Source organism: Saccopteryx leptura, chromosome 10 (genome assembly GCF_036850995.1).
Source record: "Saccopteryx leptura isolate mSacLep1 chromosome 10, mSacLep1_pri_phased_curated, whole genome shotgun sequence".
Lineage (NCBI taxonomy): Eukaryota > Metazoa > Chordata > Mammalia > Chiroptera > Emballonuridae > Saccopteryx > Saccopteryx leptura.
Window position 1 is genome coordinate 1,276,173 of NC_089512.1, and position 14,386 is coordinate 1,290,558.

Here is a 14,386-nt window from a genome sequence, read left to right on the forward strand (position 1 = left end):
GCTAATTAGTTTGTTTATTTTGCTGGAAAAAAAGTTAATTGAAAGCATAAATTATGGCCCCTAAGCACTGCGTGGAAAGAATTATTTGGTCCATAGCTTTGTTTGTTTGTTTAGAGAGAGAGAGAGAGAGAGAGAGGAACAGACAGGGACAGACAGACAGAAAGGGAGAGAGATGAGAAGCATCAACTCATAGTTGTGGCACCTTAGTTGTTTGTTGATTGATTTCTCATATGTGCCTTGACCTGGGAGACTCCAGCAGAGCCAGTGACCCCTTGCTCAAGCCAGGGACTTTGGACTCAAACCAGTGACCTTGGACTCAAGCAACAAGCTTGAGCTTCAAGCGAGCGACCTTCAGGCTCAGTCCAGCGAAGATGGCGTCATGTCTCTGATCCCACGCTCAAGCCAGCGACCCTACACTCAAGCTGGTGAACCCGTGCTCAAGCCGGATGGATGAGCCCGCTCTCAAACTAGCGACCTTGGGGTTTCGAACCTGGGTCCTCTGAGTCCCATGCCGACCCTCTATCCACTGCGCCGCCTCCTGGTCAGGCAGTCCATAGCTTTTTAAAAAAGTGTTATAAAAATATGCCTGAAAATAAATTATCATTGTACCATAATTAGAAAAAAATAGTCTCTACACGTGTCTACGCTTATGCCAACAGTGAACTAAGAATGCCGTGGGGTAAGGATGATGACTACCCCCCAGAGGAGAACCGGCTCTTGAATAAGATCAGGGGCAGGTGTCATTCGCAGGTTCCTCTGTCCTTTCCTGCTGAGCTCACATACGGGGCGGGGGTCCTGTGGACCCAGGATCTCAGGGAGTCTCTGCCGATTAGATGGGTTATCTTTCGCAAGGAAGACTTCCTGCCATTCTCATGCCTTTACTAACCACCTATCCCAAGAGAGTCCGTCATCTTGCTGAGGAAACTGTAGCGAATAAAAGTCATATCCACAACAAGAAAGAGAGGGCCGGCTCAAACCGTTTCAGGTTAAAGCTTCCAGCGACGGAGTCGGGATGGATACCCACTTCAGCTTTTCATGAACGACAGACTCTCGGCTGACGTGAGGGAAGGGTGTCCCGTCTCTCTCTCTCCCCCCTGTCCCGTCTCTCTCTCTCTCCTGTCCTGTCTCTCTCTCTCCCCTGTCCCATCTCTCTCTCCCCTGTCCCATCTCTCTCTCTCCCCTGTCCCGTCTCTCTCTCTCTCTCTCCCCTGTCCCGTCTCTCTCTCTCCCCCCTGTCCCGTCTCTCTCTCTCTCTCCCCTGTCCTGTCTCTCTCTCTCCCCTGTCCCGTCTCTCTCTCTCCCCCCTGTCCCGTCTCTCTCTCTCTCTCCCCTGTCCCGTCTCTCTCTCTCCCCTGTCCTGTCTCTCTCTCTCCCCTGTCCCGTCTCTCTCTCTCTCTCCCCTGTCCCGTCTCTCTCTCTCTCTCCCCTGTCCTGTCTCTCTCTCTCCCCTGTCCTGTCTCTCTCTCTCTCTCCCCTGTCCCGTCTCTCTCTCTCCCCTGTCCTGTCTCTCTCTCTCCCCTGTCCTGTCTCTCTCTCTCCCCTGTCCCGTCTCTCTCTCTCCCCTGTCCTGTCTCTCTCTCTCCCCTGTCCTGTCTCTCTCTCTCTCTCCCCTGTCCCGTCTCTCTCTCTCCCCTGTCCTGTCTCTCTCTCTCCCCTGTCCTGTCTCTCTCTCTCTCTCCCCTGTCCCGTCTCTCTCTCTCCCCTGTCCCGTCTCTCTCTCTCTCCTGTCCTGTCTCTCTCTCTCCCCTGTCCCATCTCTCTCTCCCCTGTCCCATCTCTCTCTCTCCCCTGTCCCGTCTCTCTCTCTCCCCCCTGTCCCGTCTCTCTCTCTCTCTCTCCCCTGTCCCGTCTCTCTCTCTCTCCCCCCTGTCCCGTCTCTCTCTCTCCCCTGTCCCGTCTCTCTCTCTCCCCTGTCCCGTCTCTCTCTCTCCCCTGTCCCGTCTCTCTCTCTCCCCTGTCCCGTCTCTCTCTCTCTCTCCCCTGTCCCGTCTCTCTCTCTCTCTCCCCTGTCCCGTCTCTCTCTCTCCCCTGTCCCGTCTCTCTCTCTCTCTCCCCTGTCCTGTCTCTCTCTCTCTCTCTCCCCTGTCCCGTCTCTCTCTCTCCCCTGTCCCGTCTCTCTCTCTCTCTCCCCTGTCCCGTCTCTCTCTCTCTCTCCCCTGTCCCGTCTCTCTCTCTCCCCTGTCCCGTCTCTCTCTCTCTCTCCCCTGTCCTGTCTCTCTCTCTCTCTCTCCCCTGTCCCGTCTCTCTCTCTCCCCTGTCCCGTCTCTCTCTCTCTCTCCCCTGTCCCGTCTCTCTCTCTCTCTCCCCTGTCCCGTCTCTCTCTCTCCCCTGTCCCGTCTCTCTCTCTCTCTCCCCTGTCCTGTCTCTCTCTCTCCCCTGTCCCGTCTCTCTCTCTCCCCCCTGTCCCGTCTCTCTCTCTCTCTCCCCTGTCCCGTCTCTCTCTCTCCCCTGTCCCGTCTCTCTCTCTCCCCTGTCCCGTCTCTCTCTCTCTCTCCCCTGTCCCGTCTCTCTCTCTCTCCCCTGTCCTGTCTCTCTCTCTCCCCTGTCCTGTCTCTCTCTCTCTCTCCCCTGTCCCGTCTCTCTCTCTCCCCTGTCCTGTCTCTCTCTCTCCCCTGTCCTGTCTCTCTCTCTCTCTCCCCTGTCCCGTCTCTCTCTCTCCCCTGTCCTGTCTCTCTCTCTCCCCTGTCCTGTCTCTCTCTCTCTCTCCCCTGTCCCGTCTCTCTCTCTCCCCTGTCCCGTCTCTCTCTCTCCCCTGTCCCGTCTCTCTCTCTCCCCCCTGTCCCGTCTCTCTCTCTCTCTCCCCTGTCCCGTCTCTCTCTCTCCCCTGTCCCGTCTCTCTCTCTCCCCTGTCCCGTCTCTCTCTCTCTCTCCCCTGTCCCGTCTCTCTCTCTCTCTCCCCTGTCCCGTCTCTCTCTCTCTCTCTCCCCTGTCCTGTCTCTCTCTCTCCCCTGTCCTGTCTCTCTCTCTCTCTCCCCTGTCCCGTCTCTCTCTCTCCCCTGTCCTGTCTCTCTCTCTCCCCTGTCCTGTCTCTCTCTCTCTCTCCCCTGTCCCGTCTCTCTCTCTCCCCTGTCCTGTCTCTCTCTCTCCCCTGTCCTGTCTCTCTCTCTCTCCCCTGTCCCGTCTCTCTCTCTCTCCCCTGTCCCGTCTCTCTCTCTCCCCTGTCCCGTCTCTCTCTCTCCCCTGTCCTGTCTCTCTCTCTCTCCCCTGTCCTGTCTCTCTCTCTCCCCTGTCCTGTCTCTCTCTCTCCCCTGTCCCGTCTCTCTCTCTCCCCTGTCCTGTCTCTCTCTCTCTCCCCTGTCCTGTCTCTCTCTCTCCCCTCTCCCTTCCTCGCCGAGGCTGTATGCTCCGGAGTGCTCTTTCCAAGCGGGGTTAGAGGCAGCCAGCTTCTCCTGCGTTGGCCATGCCTGCTGAGCGTCCTGTTTCTCCTGACACCTCATGAGTCTGTCGTCTGTCGCTTGTGGGGGGGGGGAGCAGCTGTCTCACTGGCTCCTCGAGTCGATGCCTCTCGTTGCTCCGAGCACCACAGGCGAGGGATGGACGTCTGGGCTGGTGTTGCCCGTGTCATCTACCCGGCCCAGAGGTGGACGGGGAGCACTAGGAATGCCCCCAGGGGGCCCTGTGCCCAGAGATATTGTGAGAACACAGAGAGGTACCTGGCAATCCGCTGTGGCCTCCAGTTTTATTTGTGTGGACTCTTCTAACGTGGTTCTGAGGACAGTGACTGTGATGGCGTGAATTAGGGGAAAGGTTAAGCAGGTATAACAAAGAGATTCCGGTAGAGACACTGGCTCAGAGAAGACAGACGTTTAATTCACGGTGCTACATGGTCACTAGGGACTCGGGGGAGGGGGACTTCACTTCAGGGGTGCCATCTCTCTCCCAGGTCCCTTTAGCCTTGGGGCCAAAGTTGGTCACAGAAATCTCGCCTCTCAGTAGGTGGGTGTGTGCCCCAGGAGTAACCAACACGTACGTGGATGGCACTTAGCATGATGCCAGCCAGGGCCCCCTGGCGTTGCCCGGCTCCTTTAAAACCCAGTGAGACTATCTGGTCCCATGACCTCCTCACGCCAGACGGATCGCACCTATTCACGATCCACGGCACAAAATACGAGTTTTGGCCTTTTTATTTGTTCCGGAAGCGTTGCCCTTTGATGTCAGCGCTCGTCCCTTGGTTTTTGTATCAAAAGGACACAGTCAAGGAGGACTGACTGTCAGCGCATCTCCGCCGTGAATAGATTCTCCTCTGGCTTTGTTAAGAGCTAAGCCCAAGTGGCCGCTTTGTGCTTCAAGGTCGCCGGTGCGGCCCGTCCTACCGTGGAGGAGTAGCCGCTCACGCTCCCGCACGCACGCCGCGGCCGCAGCAGCCCAGCTGGCCAGCAAGCCCCGGTCAGGCTAAGCCTGGGACCTGCCAGACAGAGACGGTGTTTCCAGAACCGTTTTCCGCGGCTGCACAGGTTTCCCAGGAGCGATGCCGTATCACCAGCTCCCGGGCTTTGCCAAAGGCGGTTCTCCTGCCACGAAAGAAGAGCCCTCCCTTGCTCTGGGAAGGATCCCGGAGGCTGGTGCAGGCCAGCCAGGGAGGCCGTAAATCAGCAGGGCCCAGCGCAAGACTGCCCCGGGGTGGAATACCTTTTCTCTTTTTCCGGGTGACTGGCCTATCTCTCCCACCGTCTGCTGCCGCCCGAGTCCCCTCGCCTCCCCTTCTTCCTCCCTGGCGGGATATCCTCATTTTATTTTGCACGGGCCTCCTCCGCTGAGAGAGATAAGTCCACACCTTTCAAAGCCAGTGCAATCCCATCCCCACGTGACACCTGAGAGTCCAGTCTGCCCCCAGCCCCCAGGGGTGGCCAGGGATGCTGACGGATCAGGGTCTTTGTCCAGAGGGGGCGAGTCTGACCACAGGGTAGGTCAGGGGGCGGGAGCCCAGGGAGGGTTTCAGCACAGCAGCCAAGGGTACTGTCCACACACAACCCCTCTGGCTGACTGCCCTGGGTAATTACAACTGTGAACCTATCCTGCAGATAACAGCTCAGAGGTGTTTCTTGGATATGGAAATTGAATTCATCTGCCTCCATTTTGCATTCCTTTAAAATGACACCCTTCCTTTGGCTTGTTACATACTTTCTGCTTTTCTCTCAAAGACTTTTTCTTCCTTGGCTAATAATGATCTATCTCCCTCCCTTCCTCCCTTTTTTTTTCATCATCCCTCCTTCCCTGCCTCCCTCTCTTCCTCCCTCTCACTCTTCCTCCCTCCCTTCCTCTTTCCCTCCTTCCTTCTCTCTTCCTTCCTTTTTCCCCCCCCCCCTTCCTTCCTTTTCTTCTTACATACCTTTTTCCCTCTTATCTTCACTCCTTTCTTCAATCCCCCTGCCTGGGTGGAAGGCACTGTGTGCAGGCTGACCCCCCCGAGTCCCTCGGAAGCCCATTGGGCTATCAGTTCCTCATCTGTACACCTTGTCAGAGACCCAGAGGTTCTTCACCCTTAAAGGGTAAACGGATATTTAAGAACTGACTCTCCACCTCCTTGTTGAAGGCGCTGTGCCTTGGTATGCTCTAAGACGTTTTGGATATTTGATTTAAAAAGAAGCCACTGGCCTTGTCTATTGAGTTTTCCAGGGGACCTGCAGTGCCCAGAACAATGACCGAGAAATGCAGGAGCTCGATAAATACTCGTCTTTTTAAAAATAATTCTAATGTGAGGCAAACACATCACAGAGGCAGGACAGGGCCGCTGGTTGAGAGGGGCCCGTTGGCCAGGCTGGGATGGACGTCCACCCAGAGGGGTCAACACCTGAGACCGACGTGGCTTCCTGTCCCCTTGACCTTGGCTTCCTGTCCCCTTGACCTTGGAATGTGTTCCTACAGGCAGAACATTTTCCCTGCTGGAATTTTATTCAAAACTCTTTTATTTTTTTTTGTTCCTATTTTAGAAAACATGCCTTGTGAATAATGATGCCTCAGGCAAAGAAATGGCTCTCGCCCTGCAATTTAAACTCAGGACCAGTCCTGCCTCCACCTGCCCTGGCAACAGCAGCACAGCGAGTGGGAGCTGGGCCCACACACGAACCGCAGGAACCATCCTGAGCTCCAAGGTGAGCGATAATTAAGATTGACAAGCCCATTCATTCATTTTCAAAATATTTTCTTCAGCTGCCCCTCAAGCAGGATCTAGAGCCTGCCCGACTCCTGGCGGCTCAGGGGTGGTGGCATCCGGTCCCCCGAGGGCCTCACAGCTGGAAACTTCCTTAATTGTCTCCTGTCTTGGGTGGGGACCAGGCCGAACCAGGAGGTCTGCCTCAGGGCCTGGGCACAGTGAGAACCAGTCCAGCCGTTCCCTCACCGTCAAAGGGGGACTTCAATTCAACGGCCTGTTTTCTAAAGTGAGCTGGTGTGGGGATTTTGGAAACACCTGGTCATGGTGAGAAAAAAATAAAAAAGGAAATGTAAATCACTTATACAGCATAAGGCTGTCACTTTTCCCCAAAATAACTTTGGAATGCTAAAATAAAATGCACGTTGTTGGTGGCTTAGAGGAGGCATCAGAAATGGCCATCTGCATTGGGCGTGAGCAGGCAGGACGCCCCCCCCCCCTACCCTAACACAGCCAAGTCACAGAATGAGGAAGACGTGAGGGAACAATGTGGTGCTGGTACTGTATACGCATCAGGACAAAATTAGGAGAAAAAAAAAATGATCACAGTGGTAGCCGCCTTAGTTTAGGTAAGAGTTAATTTGGCAGTCTACGGAGGTAGCATCCTTGATACATTGTATTTCGAGCCCCACCACGCCTCTGTGTCAGGAGGGCGGCAAAGGAATCTTCCACGGGGCCCGTGGCACCACGCCCTCCAGCATGTGGCGACGCGCACCAGCCCGGCCAGCGTGTCTGGAATACGCGCGGAGCCGAGCGGTCCCGCGGGAGGGGCTCCTCGTCCATCTCTCCGCCTTTTGCACTTAGAAGCGACCGGGATCCCACCTTCTCCGGCCGCGGGCGGTGACAGGGACGGTCCAAGTTTGCGCTAGGTGAGGGTCCTAGGCCGTGACCGCCCCCGTCCCGCGGGAGGGAGGAGGGGAGGGAGGCGGCGGCGCAGACGCGAGCGGAGCGGAGGCGCGAGCAGCCGGCGCGGGAGGGCGCGGAGCCGAGCGAGCCCGAGCAGGTCCCGCGCCCGCGGCCACTGCCAGCGCTGCCGACACTCGGGGGCCGTGCGCCGCCCGGACCGGGACCCGCGCGTCCTCCCCGCTCCCGGCCAGACCCCGAGGGAAGTGCCCAGCGCACCGGGTGCCGCCGGCGAAGCAGGTGTGTCCGAGGTGGGCCAGCTGGCAGGTAGCTGGCTTGCCCTGCGTCGCGCAGTCGCCAACTCTCTGGGCGGGACGCGTGGAGGGCTTGGGGTTTGCTCCTGGGTGGGGGGCGGGGTCATCCCATCGTGGCAGCAGAAGGTGCGCGACCAGGGCTCCATCCTGGCACCCGCGGGTGGCCCTGGGCTCCTCAGCCCTCCCCCGGGAGGGACACCCTTTCCCAGCCGCGCCTCCCGGGGCTGAGGCTGCATTCAGACAGCTGGTCCATTTGGAGGCGGCAGGTCCCCGAGGCGTCCAGCTCCCACTTTCTCAGCCCGGCCACCGGTAGGATAACCCTCTGGCTAAAGCCTCCCCCCACCCCCGGGCTCCCAGCCCTCCGGGAGGATTCCAGACCCTCCCCGAACGTCCAGCCCTCGTCCCCGGGGGGTGGGGGGCTGGGGGGGGGGCAGGTCCACTGGGTCTGCAGTCAGTGCTGGCCTGGCCTCACCCCTCCCTGCCCAGACCATCTCCGGGGGTGCGGGGCACAGCCCCCAGGCCCAGTCTTGCGCCCACTCGGGACAGGGTTTCAGGTCCCCGTGGGTTCCGTAGACGGTGCCAGCTCGCGGGGAGGCTGTGTGGACAGCGTGGTGGTGGTGGGTGGGGGGACAGCGGAGGGGGTGGTCGGGAGCCCCGAGGGGCGGAGGGCAGGGAATGGTGGTTGCCATGGCTCCCGGGACCGACCTGGGGCGCTGGCGATGCCGGTCACGCGCCCCCTCTTTGTGCGCCTCCCCCCTCCTCTCTCCTTCCCCCCTTTTCCAGAGTGCGGGCGGCAGGGCCCGGCGCGGGTGCGGTATTAATTCGGAGCGGGGAGGCCGGCCCGCCCGTGGCCGGGGCCGCGACTCCCGCGGACACCCGGGGGACAGGCTGGCGCGCGGGGCTGTGCGCTGCAGGGCGGAGGTGGGCGCGCGGTGGCCCCGTGGGGAGCAGCGGGCAGGGCCCCGGCCACGGGCTCCGCGCTGAGCCCCGCCCGTCCCGGGAGCCGCGCAGAGCCGCGCGGAGCCGCGGAACCGACCCGTGGCCGCGGGGCACGCGCGTGCGCGGTCGCGCGCTCCGGGACGCCGGGGGCGCGGCGCGTGCGCGCGTGGCGGTGGCCGCGGGAGCAACCTGGGCCCGTCCCCGCCCTCCGCGCCCACATGGGTCTCAGATCCAGTGCCGCCACCTGTGCGGTGAGGTTGGGCAGCAGCGATCCGATCCCAGGACCCCGGGCGTCCTGAGTGGGGAGGGGTCCTGTCACCGCCCTCCGGGGCTGTTAACAGCGCGACCGGAGCGGGTGACCCGCGCAGACGGGGCAGCCTGGTTCGTGTCTGACACACACAGGGTGCACGCCCGCCCGGTCCTCATGGTTGCTGGGCCAGTTCCTGTTATTATTACTATTCCTTACCTTAATGAGATGTGGCGCCTTCTCGTTTCTCTGCATGCGTACTGAAGCCAAACCACTGTGCTCTAATTTTTTATATCACTTTTTTTTATTTTCAATTACAGTTGACACACATAATTATATTAGTTTCAGGTGCACACCCCAGCCATTAGACATGAGGTAACTTACTAAGTGATCATCCCAGTCAATCGCACACCGGTCTGACGCCAGCCGTAGTTATTACAACATTGCCGACTGTATTTCCTGCGCTGCGTGCTCCACATCTCCGTGACTGTTCAGTAGCTGCCACTCGGCCCTTCTTAACCCCTCCCCCTTTCCCACCCGTCCCCAACGCCCTCCCCTTTGGGGTCCGTCAGAAGGTCTTCTTGACTCTCAAGGAGCATTAACCTGGACTGTGCAGACCAGCGCCTCGGAAGCTCTGGACTGCAGCAGATCGGAAGGTAGACACCTGCCAGCTGCAGGTCACGCTGGCTTGTCAGGGGGTGGGTGGAGAGAGAGAAGCTTAGAGAGCCCTTTGGGGAAATTGAGTGACAAGGAGAGCATGCTAACCTTCGGCTTTCTGAGACTTAGCCCCTCTGTGGCCTCCGGGGTCGCAGCTGGGTTTGTGGTGGCGTGGTGTCCTGGGGCTCTCGTAAGTTAACGTGATGTGGATCTGGGACCCGGGTGTGCACGGCCCTGCCTGCTGGGCGGGTCTGCCTTCCAGGAATAGCAGAGGGCGGCGGTTGGGCACTCCTCACAAGCTCCTGAGCACCATCCCTGACAAAATGGAGACAGTTATGTCTGGACAGGTCAGAGTGCTGGTGATGGCAGTTCATTAGAAATCTCTTTCGGGGCCCTGGCCGGTTGGCTCAGCGGTAGAGCGTTGGCCTGGTGTGCGGGGGACCCGGGTTCGATTCCCGGCCAGGGCACATAGGAGAGGCGCCCATTTGCTTCTCCACCCCCACCCCCCCCCCCTTCCTCTCTGTCTCTCTCTTCCCCTCCTGCAGCCCAGGCTCCATTGGAGCAAAGATGGCCCGGGCGCTGGGGATGGCTCCTTGGCCTCTGCCCCAGGCGCTAGAGTGGCTCTGGTCGCGGCAGAGTGACGCCCCGGAGGGGCAGAGCATTGCCCCTGGTGGGCGTGCCGGGTGGATCCCGGTCGGGCGCATGCAGGATTCTGTCTGACTGTCTCTCCCCGTTTCCAGCTTCAGAAAAATCCAAAAAAAGAAAAAAGAAAAAAAAAAAGAAATCTCTTTCGGGCATGTCTGTACCCACTTCACGGCATCAGTGCAGGACTGTGGTGGGGAATATATGTTTCCCGGATTGTTCTCTGTTCTATCTGTATCTATGGATTTTTCCCTGTTTATCATGGCTGTGACATACGTGCTTTAGCTTACCTGGTGATGAGCAAACTATGTACCCCTGAACGTATTTGCAAGACTGACGGGACTGATATCGCTCATAATAGAAGCATTGCTTTTCAGTTAATTTCACCCCTGAAATGAATCGGTTTAAAATAAATTCTTTTAAAAATCACTTACTAAAATATAGACACGTCTCAGACCCAAAGCAAGTAAAACCAGACAGGTGTCTCCATCACAGGGCTCCTCTAACTTCACAAAAATAGACCCCCACCTAGGAAAAGACTTGCTGGATAGAAGCTTGATTTTTATGGTTTACTCCTGAAATCTTTGAAGATAGGAGGTTTGTTTGACCTAAAATGGCTTTGCTGGAATAATTAGGCCGATTCATTTTGATGAAGAATTAAGTAAGAGTAATGATCAAGGCTGATTTAAGATGGTGAAGTCATTGTTAATCTCACAAAAGGACATTAAGGAACAGAAGGGGGCAAATGGCCCCGGTTTGAAGGCAGGCACGCACGTCAGGAAGCCCTGTGAGTGTCTGTTCAGAGTGCAGAGTGGGCCTTCAGGGTTGACTTTCTCCTGACGACACCCCCTCCCCCGCCCCTCCCCAGCAAATGCCACCTTTCAAAGGTACCTGAGGAGTCAGAGTGACAGCTTGCCTGAGATGCACGTGACCGCTGACACTTGGTTTCCTGGGCAGCACCGGCAGGAACCAGTTCCACTTGTTGGAAATTATTTTGGCCTTTGATTGATGACCTCCAGCAGCGCTCCAGAGCCTGGTCTATTTTAAAGACAGAGATGTAGCTTTGCACTATTCTGTGTGTCTCCCCTAAATGTCCGGGCAGCTGTGCACAGGACCAGCTGGAGTCAGGCCAGTAGACAAAGGGTGAGGGTTCGGACGCCGTGAGGGTTCTGAGGTGTCAGGCCCGCGTGCGGGGCGCTAACGGACATGCCAGGGTGGAACCCTGAGGCCCGGCCCGTCTCTCTCTGCTGGGGCTGTTTCCATGACGGGCCCCTGTGTTCTCTGATTCAATCAGCGGTCCTTGTTATTTATTTATTTCTCTCCCCCCTTCAAACTCAGACTGAGAATACTGTATTTTCCATGATGAACATTTTGATTACAGCTTCATTCTGACTAATTCGGTCTGAAGAGAATGCAATTATTATGGTGATTTACATACAATATGCTAAGTTAACACAGCTAATGAGTAGGAAGCGTGCAGCTCTTTTCTCGTCATTCCTGGAAAAAAAAACACTGTGCTGAACGTCCTTTCAAAGAAAAGATCCCATTTTCTGGCATTTTATGTCTACCTACAAAGGGCCTTGGCACCCAGCCGGTTCTCAGCTTTCATTAAAGTGGAATCTCTCACATTTTGGCCAACAGGGGCTTCCCACCCTCTTTTGAGGGGTGGAGGGGGGAGGAAGGAGAAAATTCTCCATTTAATTAGCTATGGTGCTTTCTCCTTTCTCGACATTTTCACTGGGGGAAAGATTCTCTATTTTCTAAACGTTGGAGGCTGGTTAACACCTTAAACACGACTAATTACTGCAGTTTATGTCTATGTGTGTGTGTGTGTGTCGCAACAGAGTAGTTAGTTAATTATAGCTTTCTCATTAGCACCGTGGTGTAGAGAGTAATGAATTAAACACATCCCTTTGATCAAAAAGAACATCTTAAGTTTATCTCCTGAGAAGAAACCCAGTGATTGTGTTGCAGAAAGTCACTGTGGTTTTTTCCCAAGAAGCACCCTGGCTGGGGGCTCTCCCGCACCGGAGCTCAGAAGCCCGATGAATGAGCCGCATTGATCATAGCCCGAGTTGGGGAGGGGGGAGGTGGGGGCAGTCGGGCTGTGGTTGCTTGGCAACCTAGCATTATTCTGCAATTTCTCCTGCTATATTTATGCAGTAAACTAGAAAATTCTGTTTTGTTAACGAATGTTTCTTAGTCAGTGCACAAATGGACCATCACTAATTGAGATTTTCTGTGTTGTGGGTAAAAAACAACAACAACAAAAACGGTCCTGCTCACCTTCCCATTGTGCTGAGATAACAACCACCACAACAAAAATGCGGACACAAAGCCCGGTTCTGTTTCCCGTGTTTTAAATTTATTTCCTGGAAGAGGAAACGGTCATTCCCATCTCACGTGTCTCGGTTCCGACCCGAAGGTGACAGCGCGTTGCTCTCTGCGGAAGTCACGTTACTGGGAGTGGGAGTGTGTGTGTCTGTGTGTGCGTGTGCTTGCGTGTGTGTATTTATTCACACATTCTCAGTAAGCACCAGGAATAGCATTTCGGCTGAGCTGAATTCTTTATTAACCGTGGTGTGCGGGCCGAGCTGAGAATTGGGTGAATTTAGGGAGCTGTGAGCGTCCAATCCGGAGGAGGCTGAGGTCGCTCACAGGAATGACAATGCCTTGGGATTTGGCAGACGCAGGCGGGCACTCTGTTCTTGGACCAGGGCTCGTCTCCCGCCTGGCGGGGGCCTTCCCACGTTCTACGGGACATGTGGCGCCTCTGGCCGCCCCTGAGGCTCCGAGCAGGAGCTCAGCGCAGGCCCCGGCTGCCTGTCTCCTCATTCTTCTCTCCCAGGCTCCAGGGACGACCGTGCACACTGCACGTGGCAGCCCAGGAACGTGAGTGCATCATGACCCCCTTCTCCGACCGCTGAGTCCTTGCAGGCGCCCTGTGTGCACTCATAAACCCTCCAGTGCCCAGCTCGGGGGGAGGCTGCAGGCGTGCCTGTCACCTGCCCTGGCTGCAGGACGCGGAGTCTCCCTCTGCTCCCTCCTCCATGTGTGTGACCTTGGCTCAGTCGTGTTAGCCTCCCCGAGACTGTGCTCTTCGATGGCATTGAGGGACAAGAGTCACACCCAGCTCGTGGGCGGCAAGTCTGAGTGTGAAATGGGCCATTCTTACCCAGACAGCTCAGTGCACGTATTATTAAGCACTCAATTAATTCTGGCGTTTATTGTAATAATGGCTATCCTTCTAGTCCATGCTGTGAATGAATGGATAGAGAGCTAGGGGTGTGTGTGTGTGTGTGTGTGTGTGTGTGTGTGTGTGTGTTGCCTTGTGTATGTGAGTAACTGTGAGCTGTGATGATGGCTCCAGCAAATAGAACATGGCTGCCACCCATGTCAGTTGTGCAGACTCACTGGTGAGGACCCACGTACTCGAGAGGCCCTGAGAGTGTCTGCCTACAGAACTCTTCCAAAGTACCAACCGGGACAGTCCAGGGAGAGAAGCCCAGGCTGGGGATGATGGCAGCCGCCCTGAGATGCTGATGTCCCTCCAGGGTTAGGAACCAGCACCGTGGACTTGGGTGGGTCCTCCCGGCAGATCCTCTTGGCCGGACGCCTTGAGATTCCGAATGGGCGTGGGGGAGTGACTCTTTCTGGACTAAATAACTGTGTCGTGAGGAGTCGCATGGAAGAGAGAACCTCTGTCTTTCTCGTAATGATTATGTCTTCTGGTGAAAAACATATTCCTTTTCCTAGAAAAGAGGCACCACCCTCTAGTTAGGATCCAAACTGATGTCCCTTGGACGGAACCCCACTTACATATATGTGTTTGGTTTGGCCCAAGGGGTGTGGAAGAAATATTTCAGCCCATATTTAAAAACTGGAGCCTGACCTGTGGTAGCACAGTGGATAAAACTTCGACCTGGAAATGCTGAGGTCGCCAGTTCAAACCCCTGGGCTTACCTGGTCAAGGCACATATGGGAGTTGATGCTTCCAGCTCCTCCCCCCTTCTCTCTCTCTGTCTCTCCTCTCTGTCTCTCCCTCTCCTCTCTAAAATGAATAAATAAAATAAAAAAACAAAGCAAAAAAAACCCTGGAGACTTCAGATAAAAATTCACATTTCTGACTTACTTGATAAACATGTGCCTCTTAGCGTATTGGACCCGAATGCCAAGATGGCAGTGAGCAGCATGGGCAGGAACTGGGTGGGGCGCAGGGCTGCTGGGTGGTCCCAAGGGGCCCAGAGCTCCGTGACTTCTCCAGGCCAAACCTACCCCCTTCCCGTGAGGTCTCATCAGAGGGGCGTGGACAGGGGGTCAGAGGGAACAAGGCCGGGCCGGGGACAGGGGGTCAGAGGGAACAAGGCCGGGCCGGGGACAGGGGGTCAGAGGGAACAAGGCCGGGCCGGGGACAGGGGGTCAGAGGGAACAAGGCCGGGCCGTGGACAGGGGGTCAGGGGGAACAAGGCCGGGCCGGGGACAGGGGGTCAGAGGGAACAAGGCCGGGCCGTGGCAGGGGGTCAGGGGGAACAAGGCCGGGCCGTGGACGGGGGGTCAGGGGGAACAAGGCCGGGCCGTGGACAGGGGGTCAGG

At 56.7% G+C, this 14,386-nt stretch overlaps 1 protein-coding gene across 7 annotated transcripts in view; it reads left to right on the forward strand.

Annotated features, from left to right (window-relative positions):
• Positions 1-5,978: 5,978 nt before the first annotated feature.
• The window catches only part of CHL1 (cell adhesion molecule L1 like), a 159,634-nt gene continuing 151,226 nt past the window's right edge, over positions 5,979-14,386 (forward strand). For 2 of the 7 annotated variants that reach the window (XM_066351113.1, XM_066351112.1), the window contains exon 1: positions 7,462-7,617. The gene's annotated coding sequence lies outside the window, so the exon portion shown is untranslated. Of the gene's footprint in view, positions 6,093-6,881; positions 7,021-7,044; positions 7,295-7,460; positions 7,618-9,125; positions 9,151-14,386 lie in introns of those variants that run through there. The other 5 variants (XM_066351109.1, XM_066351108.1, XM_066351107.1 and 2 more) reach the window with 5 other exon arrangements.